The sequence below is a fragment of the Alexandromys fortis genome, unplaced genomic scaffold (assembly GCF_014885135.2).
Source record: "Alexandromys fortis isolate MF-2015 unplaced genomic scaffold, M_Fortis_MF-2015_v1.1 scaffold_0, whole genome shotgun sequence".
Classification (NCBI taxonomy): domain Eukaryota; kingdom Metazoa; phylum Chordata; class Mammalia; order Rodentia; family Cricetidae; genus Alexandromys; species Alexandromys fortis.
The window spans coordinates 14,003,960-14,016,021 of record NW_026067949.1 but is presented as its reverse complement, the minus strand read 5'-3'; positions in this window follow the sequence as shown (position 1 = coordinate 14,016,021).

Genomic DNA, 12,062 nt, shown 5'->3' with positions numbered 1-12,062 from the left:
TTCCCGTGTTGAGGTAGTACACATTGCAGGACCATAGTGTAGGAAGGGTCTCATTTCATAGTGGAAAGAAAGCAAAGAGAAAGAAGGGGCTGAGGTCCTAACACTCCCCTTAGAGACATGCTAACTTGTTTCTATCTGGCTCCACCTCAGTTAGGTTTCACTACTGTCCAACAGCAATATAGGCTGCTGGCTAATATTTTAACACATAGGCCTTCAGGAAACAGTTACCCAAACTAGAGAACACAATTTTGATGAAGCATTTGTGGCTTCCATCTTTCTACCCATTTGTCACTTATAGGCTCACATGACTTGTTCCAGCTAATTCATGGTAAGGAAAGGCATCAAAGAATCGCCTGATATCTAAAGAACTGTGCCTGTCTCTGCCAACATTCAAGACTTTAGGTCTCTACCTGAATAGGAAGGGCAAAGGCCCTGCCTTTCCTTCAAAAAGATCATGATAGAAATGAAAAATAAATCTTTAGACAGTTAAGACACTGAGTTAACAAATCTAAGGCAATTTGATACATCCCAACAAATATGAAGATCCATTTTTATTAAGTAGTAAAGTAGCTTTGTTTGTGTGTTTCTGTCTAAAAAAAGATGTTTAAAAATTACTTAACAAAGAAAACTATTTTTGACAACAATAGTATAAGCATATTCTTAATATTAGCATCTGCTCAACTTTAATAATGACAACAAAGCTGTGTTTATCTATCAGGAGTGCTGTACTCCTAGTAATAATTCTTCCTGGTTCCAGAAGTAAAATATGTTTTTTGAAGAAAATACAAACATATCAAAAGAACAATAGAATTTCTCCCAGAGACGTGAATAGGGAAGTGTCACACCAGATATGCAGGAAAAAAATGATAGATTTATGAAGACTCTTGTGATTGGAGCTTTCTCCAAATGAGGTTTTAGTCTCTCTATTAAAAAGGCATTGCTTTGGTTCTAATATATTTAATTTTATTATTTTAGATATGTGTGTGTATGCCTGTGTGTAGGTGCATGCCTGTGAGTGCAGGTACCCATGTAGGCCAGGAGAGGGCACCATATCCCCTAGCGCTGAACTTACAAGTGATGTGAGCAAGACAACAAGGTGTTAGGAACTGAACTTGGTCTTCTGGAAGGATAGCACATGCTCATTACCAAAAGGTTGTCTCTCTGTTCCCAAGCTCTTTAATGTATACTTGAACTCTTCAGAGTACACTATTTTTTCTGTCATCCCCATGCTAAGTAGAAAAACAGAGTCAATGGCCATCTACTGTAATCAACTTCAACAACAGAGTGTATCCACAAATTTTTATTTTTAGCAAATGTAAAATCTGGTTTGGGCAGACACATACATCCAAACCACTGTTTCAGACGCTACAAAAAAAAATGTACTCAGTGTACCTGTCCCACAGAATGATGAAGATTATGTGTTCCATAACAAGGGAGCATGTCCAGATTCTGAATGGTACTGGTAACCCTCTGTAACTGTCTCCTGTGACTGATGGTTTTATTAGGCACACAGCACCACAACATATAAATACTGAATAGCTTACTGGAAGTATTTTTATTGGAGATATCATGCATGACTAGTCTGTCTATGACAGTGAGGTATAAGCTGAATTGTTCTTATCTAATTGTCGGTTCCCTTCGACTGCTGTTTTCATTAGTAAGCACTTATCCTTGCTTTTCTTTATGCAAAGAAAACATCATAATGATTCAGAATGTTTGTGGGCTTGTGATGAGATTTGTGGCTTTGTATTTCAAACAGGAGCAATTTCATAGGCAACCCCATAAGGAATATTAGTTTGGACCTTGTTATTTACAAAGTAACTAGTTTTCCTCAAGTCCTTGTTAGAAATAAGAAAACCTTCCATGAGTGTGTTTATATAAACTGTGGAAAACATCTGACTTAGAATACATGGAAATACATAGGATTCCAAATAGCTCACTTCCTTTATTATTCCAAAATAATATATTTGGGCCTAAGCCACTATGTGTGTAATGTTCATCACAGAAAGAACGTGAGCTATTAAGATTTTTAAAGAATCACTATGTCTTGCCTGTATCTGTGCCTGCTTTCCTATGAGGAACTGCCTTTTGACATCTAAGCAGAAAAGCCACACAGGGCAGAATCAACTTAGGCCAGAGTCTGGGTTTTAGGTTTTACTGTGGACTATTGAACAAAAATGCCCAATACAAGATACAGACTTAATTTTTTAATTCCCTCATTTTACAACAAATTCATTCATGAAACATATGACCTTCCAGATGTAAGGACAAATATTATAATAGATAACACAGATTAAAAGAAATACCTTAATTGACTGTTGTAGGAGAGAGGCTGCTTGTTCTTCCTGGACGCCCGGCTAGCTTAGTCCCAAAATAACCACACAGAAATTGTACTAATTAAGTCACTGCTTGACCCATTATCTCTAGCCTCTTATTGGCTAACTCTCACATCTTGATTTAGCCCATTTCTATTAATCTCTATATGGCTACGTGGCAGTGGCTTACCTGGAAAGATTCTAGCCAGCGTCTGTCTCAGGCAGAGGAAACATGGCATCTCTCCGACTTTGCTTCCTTCCAGAATTCAGTTCTGTTTTCCCCGCCTACCTATGTTGTGCCCTATCAAAAGGCCAAGGCAGTTTCTTTATTCATTAACCAATGAAAGCAACACATAAACAGAAGGACCTCCTATACCAGTCGACAATATGGATAATCAGTAAATGACATTCGTTCCTTCGTGTGATGATCTATCAGAAACACTCTTGCTTACCTCTTATGTCTGTAGAACGCTACAGTTTCAAGTTCAGAAGAGTGTGAAAGGTCTCTTAGGACTCTCCTTCACTTTCCTCTACTAAGCATGCAGTGCTTGCTTGAGGATCCTGGATGATGGGGAATTTACTATACATAGCAGGCAGCCTATTCTATTTTATGAAAATGCAAACCAATATACATTCCTCCCCTTCTTCATAAATATGCTCCTCTGTATCCTTTCTCTTGTCATTTTTGTATTGACAAAGGGTCCACATCTCAAGCATCTGAAGCTGCTCTTCATGCTTGCTCTGCTCCATCCTCTGACTATTCTTGCACTACAGCTCTAAGTAGCAAGAGTAGAAAATCACTACAACTAGGAATAACAGTTTCTTATGGTTTGGAATTTCAAACTTGGTTTCTTCTTGAAATGTGTTTACACATTTATCAATTTATTTAGAAGATAATTATTGAACAAGTTATTATTGAAAGCTAAGAATAATAATAGACCATAGAGACATAATAGTGGATACAAAACATAATTTTCTTGCCCTATGAAGCTTCCATTTTTTTTACTATAAGAGATTAAAAAGTAATACTAATATATAAGGAGGAGGAGGAATAGAAATTGGTTGCTCTATGGAAAGTAATATAGTGATGTAGTAGAAAGTATTATCCAGAAAAAAAAAAACAATATCAACAACAATATTTGAGCAGAAAACTGAAGGAAGTACAAACATGCAGATTTGCGAAATAATACTTCCGTGAAAATTGACAAGTACTGAAGAGCCCTGAGCAGGTCAAGTGTGTAATGTGATATCAGGTCAACAATGAGGAAACTGTAGCTGAAACTCAGTAATCTCAGAGGCAGGGAGCAAAATGCTGACTGTACAGACCTGTCACTGTTACAATGATGTGGGTTTCTGGTTTTGCTTTCTCTGAGTGAGACAGAAGAGTGCTTGTACATCATAAGCAAATCAGTAACTTCGTGTGGTCTAGCATGAAATGGAACCCTGTGGTCACAATACAGTGAACAATGGAGCAGCGTGAGGGGGGAATGGGTAACAGAAACCCAGAAAGGCTGTTGAGTAGAATAGAGCAATGGGCCAGGAGAAAGATAAGGGTTTAGATGAGAGTGGTATGTTGGAAGCTTTGAGAAAAAGCTAATTAGCAAGTAGTTGTAGCACAAATTCTAATAGGTCTTAAAAATAAAAGCCTAGAGTCAGATATTGGGGGAAACGCTAAGAGATAAGAGAGATGAAGGAAGGAGCCAAACCACTTTCACCTTAACTTCCCAGCTGAAAAGAGACTGAGTTCCTGTTTCCTCCTGCCTTATCACTTCCATCTCTCTACCTAGCCAAGTTACTTCCTGTCTGTCTGTACAGACCTCCAGACATCTATGGTTAGCTAGAAACTAGTTCCACCTTCTGATCTTCAGGTAAGTTTTTTTTTATTGTTTTTTGTTGTTGTTGTTGTTGTTGTTGTTTTTGTTTTTCGAGACTGGGTTTCTCTGTGGTTTTGGAGCCTGTCCTGGAACTAGCTCTTGTAGACCAGGCTGGTCTCGAACTCAAAGAGATCCACCTGCCTCTGCCTCCCGAGTGCTGGGACTTCAGGTAAGTTTTATTTGTACAAAGAAGATCTCACCATAAGGAATCGTTCTATACTCAGTACTAGTAGGTTTGCTTTCATATAAAACTCAACAGAAGAAGTTCAAATGGCCAAAAGACACCTAAGGTCATGCTCAACTTCCTTAGCGATCAGGGAAATGCAAATCAAGACAACTTTAAGATACCATCTTACACCTGTCAGAATGGCGAAAATCAAAAACACCAATGATAGCCTTTGCTGGAGAGGTTGTGGAGAAAGGGGTACACTCATCCATTGCTGGTGGGAATGCAAACTTGTGCAACCACTCTGGAAAGCAGTGTGGAGGTTTCTCAGGAAATTTGGGATCAACCTACCCATGGACCCAGCAATACCACTCTTGGGAATATACCCAAGAGAGGCCTTATCACACAACAAAAGTATATGCTCTACTATGTTTATAGCAGCATTGTTTGTAATAGCCAGAACCTGGAAACAACCTAGATGCCCTTCAATTGAAGAATGGATGAAGAAAGTATGGAATATATACATATTAGAGTACTACTCAGCAGTAAAAAACAAGGACTTCTTGAAGTTTGCAGGCAAATGGATGGAAATAGAAAACACCATCCTGAGTGAGGTAAGCCAGACCCAAAAAGAGGAACATGGGATGTTCTCACTCATATTTGGTTTCTAGCCATAAATAAAGGACATTGAACCTATAATTCGGGTTCTTAGAGAAGCTAAATAAGAAGGAGAACCCAAAGAAAATCATATAGGCATCCTCCTGAATATTAAACTTCATCAGGCGATGAAAGGAGACAGAGACAGAGACCCACATTGGAGCACCGGACTGAAATCTCAAGGTCCAAATCAGGAGCAGAAGGAGAGAGAGCACAAGCAAGGAACTCAGGACCGCGAGGGGTGCACCCATACACTGAGACAATGGGGATGTTCTATCAGGAACTCACCAAGGCCAGCTGGCCTGGGTCTGAAAAAGCCTGGGTCAAAACTGGTCTCGCTGAACATAGCGGACAAGGAGGACTACTGAGACCTCAAGAACAATGGCAACGGGTTTTTGATTCTACTGGACCTATTGGTTTCGTGGGAGCCTAGGCAGTTTCGTGGATGCTCACCTTACTAGACCTGGATGGAGGTGGGTGGTCCTTGGACTTCCCACAGGGCAGAGAACCCTGATTGCTTTTTGGGCTGACGAGGGAGGGGGACTTGATTGGGGGAGGGGGAGGGAAAGGGGAGGCAGCGGTGGGGAAGAGACAGAAATCTTTAATAAATAAATAAATTAATAATAAAAAAAGAAATTAAAAAAAAATAAAATAAAATAAAATTCTAATCTACATCATCTGAAGTACTGTTTGAAATTACTGATGAGAATTTCCTAGCTGATAATTCTGCCATACTTTAGTGAGTTTCTAAGAGAAACACTTTGGCTCTGACTTTCATAAGTTCCCCTTTGTCTGATCTCCCAAGAACTGCTACAGTGTGCCAAATTCTTTCTAAATATTCTTCTGACACCTTTTAACATGAGATGATAGGATCCAAATGCATAACTTTTTTTTGCAAACAGACAGGTAAAGCAGACACTGGCAAGTTACCATTTATATGACCTCTCCATATATGATTCTTGTGTGTGTGTGCATGTGGAAGCTAGAAGCCAACTCAGGTGGTATTCAAGAGTCTATCCATATTTTCTTTCTTGAAACAGGCTCTCTCACTAAGATCCAGGGCTTTCAAATGAGGTAAGCTTGGCTGATTAGTGAACCTCAGTGATCTACCTGCCTCCATCTCTCTAGTACTAAGATGACAATACATGCCACCATACTCAGGTTTTCACATGGGTTCTGGGGCTCAAACTCAGGTGCTTATGCTGTGTTCCAAGCCATTTAGTAAGTGAGTTGTCTTCACAGCCCCTCCATTCACAATTCTTATGAAAGCATCTATAATTCTTCCTTTTTGGACTTACAGTATTTATCTCTTGATGGTCAAGGAGGCCAAAATGTTTAGAAACATATGGATGGGTTCCTGGGATATCTCTTTTAAGGATGAAATCTGAAGTTAAACCTTTAGGCTATTCACCTTCAGAGTGTAGACATGGTTATGAAAGTCCACGAGAGTGAGAGCCCAGAATAAAAGAAAACTAATGTTTACTAGGGAATACTCACAATAAGAAAGTTGTTGCAGCTCTATGTGGGTGCTGGGAGCAGTGAACATAATTCAGACCAGCAGCCAAGGGAGAGCCAGCATGCTTTTTGTCTGTGTTTATAGTAAGTACTTTTGACCATGTCCTAATGGACCAGTACTTAAGAGGTTATTGACTGAATGAATTTCCAAAACACCTCCCCCTTTGTCTAAATGAGAAGTTCTAAACCTAATACAAAAACTATATACAATAAAAACAAATATTAAGCATTGTTTAGGAGAAAGAAAAAGCAAAACATATATAAAATAGAATTATCACCAACATGAAAAACATAAAGCAAGAAATATATGCTAAATGTCCAGCCTAAGGTAATTAGAAAATAACAGAGATGATGCTAATAGTTATTTTATCTTGAGGAGTCTAAGTTTGTTGAAATAGGAGCGGCGGGGCTGCATCCCCGGCACCCGGCCGCCCGCATGGCAGGCTTATGCCCAGAAATAATTACACAGAAACTGTATTTTTTCAAACACTGCCTGGCCCGTTATCTGTAGCCTCTTATTGGCTAGCTCTTACATATTGTTCTAACCCATTTCTAATATTCTGTGTAGCCCATGAGCTGGCTTACCAGAGAGGATCTTAACCTGCGTCTGTCTGGAGTGGGAGCATCATGGCGACTCACTCACTCAGCTTCTTTTTCCCAGCATTCTCTTCTGTCTACTCCGCCTACCTAATTTTCTGTCCTATGAGGGCCGAGGCAGTTTCTTTATTATTAACCAATGAAATCAACAGATAAGATACAAGACCCACCTCCATCATTTCCCCTTTTTCTGTTTAAAAAAAAAAAGAAAGGCTTTAACTTTAACATAGTAAAATTACATATAACAAAACAGTTATCAAGTAAGAATTACAGTTACAATATTTATATCTATTTTATCTCTTATCATAACTAAGGAAAACTATAACTATCTATTTATTCTTCAACTCCATCAAAGACTCCAGAAGGATATACTACTACCTAAGTAAACAAGAAATAAGAAAACTCTAGAAATGACAGAGACATCTCGCTGTCTGGACAGTCACCCAAAGTTCCTCTGTACCGTTGGGGCATGAAAGCCTTTCTTTTTTGTTTAAACAGAAAAAGGGGAAATGATGTGGGAGTGATTTCTTATTAATAAAGAAACTGCCTAGGCCCCTTGATAGGCCCACCCTTAGGTGGGTGGAGAAAACAGAACAGAATTCTGGGAGAAAGAAGCTGAGTTGAGGAGTTGCCATGATTCTCCCGCTCCAGACAGACGCAGGTTAAGATCCTCCCTGGTAAGCCAGCTCGTGGGCTACACAGAATATTAGAAATGGGTTAGAACAATATGTAAGAGCTAGCCAATAAGAAGCTGGAACTAGCCGGGCCAGACAGTGTTTGAAAGAATACAGTTTCCATGTAATTATTTCGGGGTATAAGCTAGCCATGTGGGCGGCCGGGTGCCGGGGACACAGCCCCGCCGCTCCTAATTCAACATAAGTTTTATATTTAGAATGTCCTAGCTAAATGATGAGAGGAAAGTAATTATTACTATCTAGGCTTTAACCTTATCAATTACCTGAGAAGGAAAATAACATTACCTGAGTAAGCAGGAAGACAAGCAAGCAACTTCCAAAAGTGCAAGAAATGACTGAAATAGCTAACTACCTAGGCAATCACCCAAAATCTCATTTGCAACATTGGGGCAACCAACTTTGGCTAAGACCTAGAGTATCTGACAGACCATCTTTAGAGGCAGAAAAATTTGTAAGACTGCCCTACCCTGTCTTGGCAAGGTTTGGCAGTCATTTTTGCTTGTATCTTGCTTATCTAGTTTGGACAGTATGCATATTGTCAGTAGTCAAGGCAAGGGCAGCTCTTTGCCCAAGGGCCAGTTTTTCCAAGAAGAAAATAAGTTCCAAGTGGTGTGTTTTTGATGTCCAACATTCTCTCAGGAATAGATCAGTTCTGCCAGAAGCAACTGTGTTTCGTGTCAACAGAATCCTGAGTTATTTAAATGCTATATTTTTATAACACACCAGAATGTAATTTAGGCATAATTAAGAAAGTCCATGAGTACCCAGAATAAAAGATAACAAATGTTTTTGGGGAACAGTCACAATAAGAAAGTTGCTGCCATCCTCTGTTCTATGGGTGCTGGGAGCCGTGAACAGAAACCAGACCACCAGCCAAGAGAGAGTGAGCATGCTTATTATCTGCACTTATAATCCCTCAGAATACACCCTAATGAGCTGGTACCCAAAAGGCTATAGGCTGAATGGATTCCCACATCAGAGACCTCAACAATTACACAGACAGGTTCCCATTTTCAGAAATCAAGAAAACAATTAAGAGGCCTCTTCAACCCCTAGTGAGTACAAAATCAGCTAACTCAAAACACTTCTAGCACATGATCACTGTGACTTCTTCCTAAGTTTAGTACATCAGGAACAAAAAAGATCTTCTTCAACCCCTGGAAACTAGCTCTGCTCAAATACCTCTGTACAAGCCAGAGAGTAAGCCCACACAGAAAATGTTGAAAGGATCCCACAATCCAGGCAATCCAGTTGCTCTTCCCTGTATGAAGTCGGTGCATAAATAATGAGAGAATACCCCATCTGAGTTGCCAGCCTCCAGCAGCACAGGGTGATGGGAATCCATGGAGTCAGCTAAACTAGTCAGTTAAACTATTCTATCTGAGGGGGATTAAGGACACAGGCACTCACAAACGCTCTTGATGGTTTCCTTCCTTATTTTCTCTCTGTTTTTATTCTCTCTCTTTTTCATTCTTCTCTCATTTTTCCCCCACAGCTTTTATACCCCAACAGAATCTTCCAGGCGGTACCAGAGTCAAAATGGTTGCATTACATTTCTCAAGTGAAAATATGCTTTTAATCTCCCTCACATGATTAAACATTTCATGTATTACATGTGAAAAACAAATTATTCCCAGAACCCACATACATTCATACTCAAGCAACTTGTTATAGATTAGCTGTGTGGCAAGCAAGGTGTTCTTGTTAGGTCTTTTACTGTTAGGCTACATTTTGCAGTTACAAAGCACCAGTTTCTTTATCATTTACCTTGAAAGGAATCACAAACCTAAACTTTTACATATGAAAAAGAATTAGTCAGCTCGACTTTAAACCCTTAGGGTAGATATCCATTCGTTAATAGCTTTTTTATATTAGGAAACTGAGGGCAAAAATGGGTATAAGGAATTAATTATCACCTTTGGTCATCAACAAAACCTAGCAAGAACATGTCAGCCAGTAGTAATTAGGCTGCTTTGTTCTTGTTCCCCCACCTTAAAGAGTTCCACATTCAACTATGTACCTTTCTAAAACTTCAAATTGTCTTCTTGAGTTTTTCACCTCAAAGTTATTTAACAAAACATCTTAGTCTAAGTTTGTTATTTTCAAAGCTTTGTTTCAGCTGTGATGCACTCCAAGATTTGTGAACACATCTCCCAGCATTAAAGTTAAAAGAATTTAAACCAGCTATGCTACTGGGGCTCAACTGTTAGCCATTAACTTGAGCTACAAGCCATGCAGCTCCTTAAATGAAACTCACGGATGCTGACTGTGAAACACAACCTTGTATTTATTATTATTCATCAAAAATCTGTGTAAGCTATCATTATTATAATCAAATTAGACAGTACAGCTTAGGAGGGATCATCTTCTTGACAATACACAGGTTAAAGATGCCTAGTAGAATGGGATGTTTCCAAGAGATAAACATACTATATTGCAGACAGTGGAGATCTCCTTATGTCCACTCACACCATGCTAGATGCCAGAGAAAGAGAGCTGCAGCAAACACGTAAAGGCACAGCAGAAGCAAGAGACCTTTCCAGGTCTGCAGTCCCGCAGTCTTGCCTAAATGAGACTGACCCATCAAAGCATCCCCCTCTGGTGGGCTGACACCTGGAACTTCAATTTTGCAGCTCCTCTGGCATGGCCAATGGCAACAGAAGCAGCTAGTTCTCGTTTATTTGTTTTTCAAATATGAAGATCCCAACAAATGTAGAAATCAGCCCTTAAAAATGGAACTATGTGGACTATGTAACAAAGAATCCAAAACAATCACCATAAGGATTATCAGTGAGCTTAAGGATGATAAACAAAATGATAATGCAAAGAGATAGTACACAGTAGAAAAATAACTAACATTATGTGTTCTGGAGAATATCATAGCAGGAAAATTTAAAATTCGCTAAAGTGGTACAAGAATAAGTTTGATCAAGCAGAAAAAAATAGTGACTCTGAAGAAACATCATTTGAAATTGTACATTCCAAGAATGTAAGAATATAAGAATATAAAAATGAAGCAAATTCATAAAGGCTAGGAAAGGGCTAGGGAGATTGTTCATTGGTAAAGATCTTGCTCAGCAAGCATGAAGACCTGAGTTCAAATCCCCAGAAGACCACAGACAGTACACAGACATTTTAGACACCTGTAATTCCAAAATTCAAAGGCAGAGACAGCAAATCCTCAAAACAAGCTGACTAGCTAGAATAACTGGAATTGGTGAGCTCCAGGTTCAGCAAGGGACAAGAGAATCTGCCTCAATAAACAGTGGGGAGCAATCAAGGAAGATAACATCAACATCAACTTCATGACAAAGGACTGGGACACACATTTCTATGCTGTTGTAAAATGGCCATCTTCTTTACTAGCCGCTCAACACCACTAGTCATCCGAGGAATGCAAAGTCTAACCACAACAATGCTCACCTGTTAAGATGGCCCTTAGAATTGTTTCAAATACAACAAAATATCAAGCACTGGTGAGAATTTGAGTGGAAGGGGATGGAACATTAGCATGTCGTTAGTTGGAATGAATAATTCAGAAGTCCCTAAGAAATATATAACCCATGAATAACATTTCTTAAATTTGTCTGAAAGAATTAAAAAGAAGACTTCAGAGATATTTGCATTCCATGTGCATTGCTACATATTTCATAGCAGCCAAGAGTAAGAACATAAACTCCCATTACATGTAAACAAATTTTAAAAAATAGTATACACATATAATAAAAGAAAATGCTATCATTTGTGATAGCATGAATGGGCCTTCAGACCATTGTTCTGCATAAAATAAGCTAGTCACGGAGGGCAATTCTCTGTTATTCCATTTGTATAAAGTATTTTAAGGCAATATAATTTATAGAAATAGAATACTGGCTGCTGTGGGCTTGGAGGAACATGGTTAAGGTATTGAGGTTTAATAGAATTTCAATCATATAAAATTAGTATGTTCTAGAGAACAGCTACACAGCAAGATGTGTGTGGTTAACATTACACTGAATAAAAATGTAATAAGATTGGTTCTTTATTGCATGTATTTTACAATTAAAATTATCAGCCGGGGTCACACGTACGTGCTTTCTGTATATTTTCCACAGTCAATACATCTAAATTAAACAGGTCATTTTGGATGAGAGCTGTACCCTCAACGCAAAATGACAACTTCTTGTTCCACTTTCATCAATGAGTTAATGAACTGTGGCTATGTTTCTTATCTTCTCTGGGGGTGAGATTCCACCATTTAATA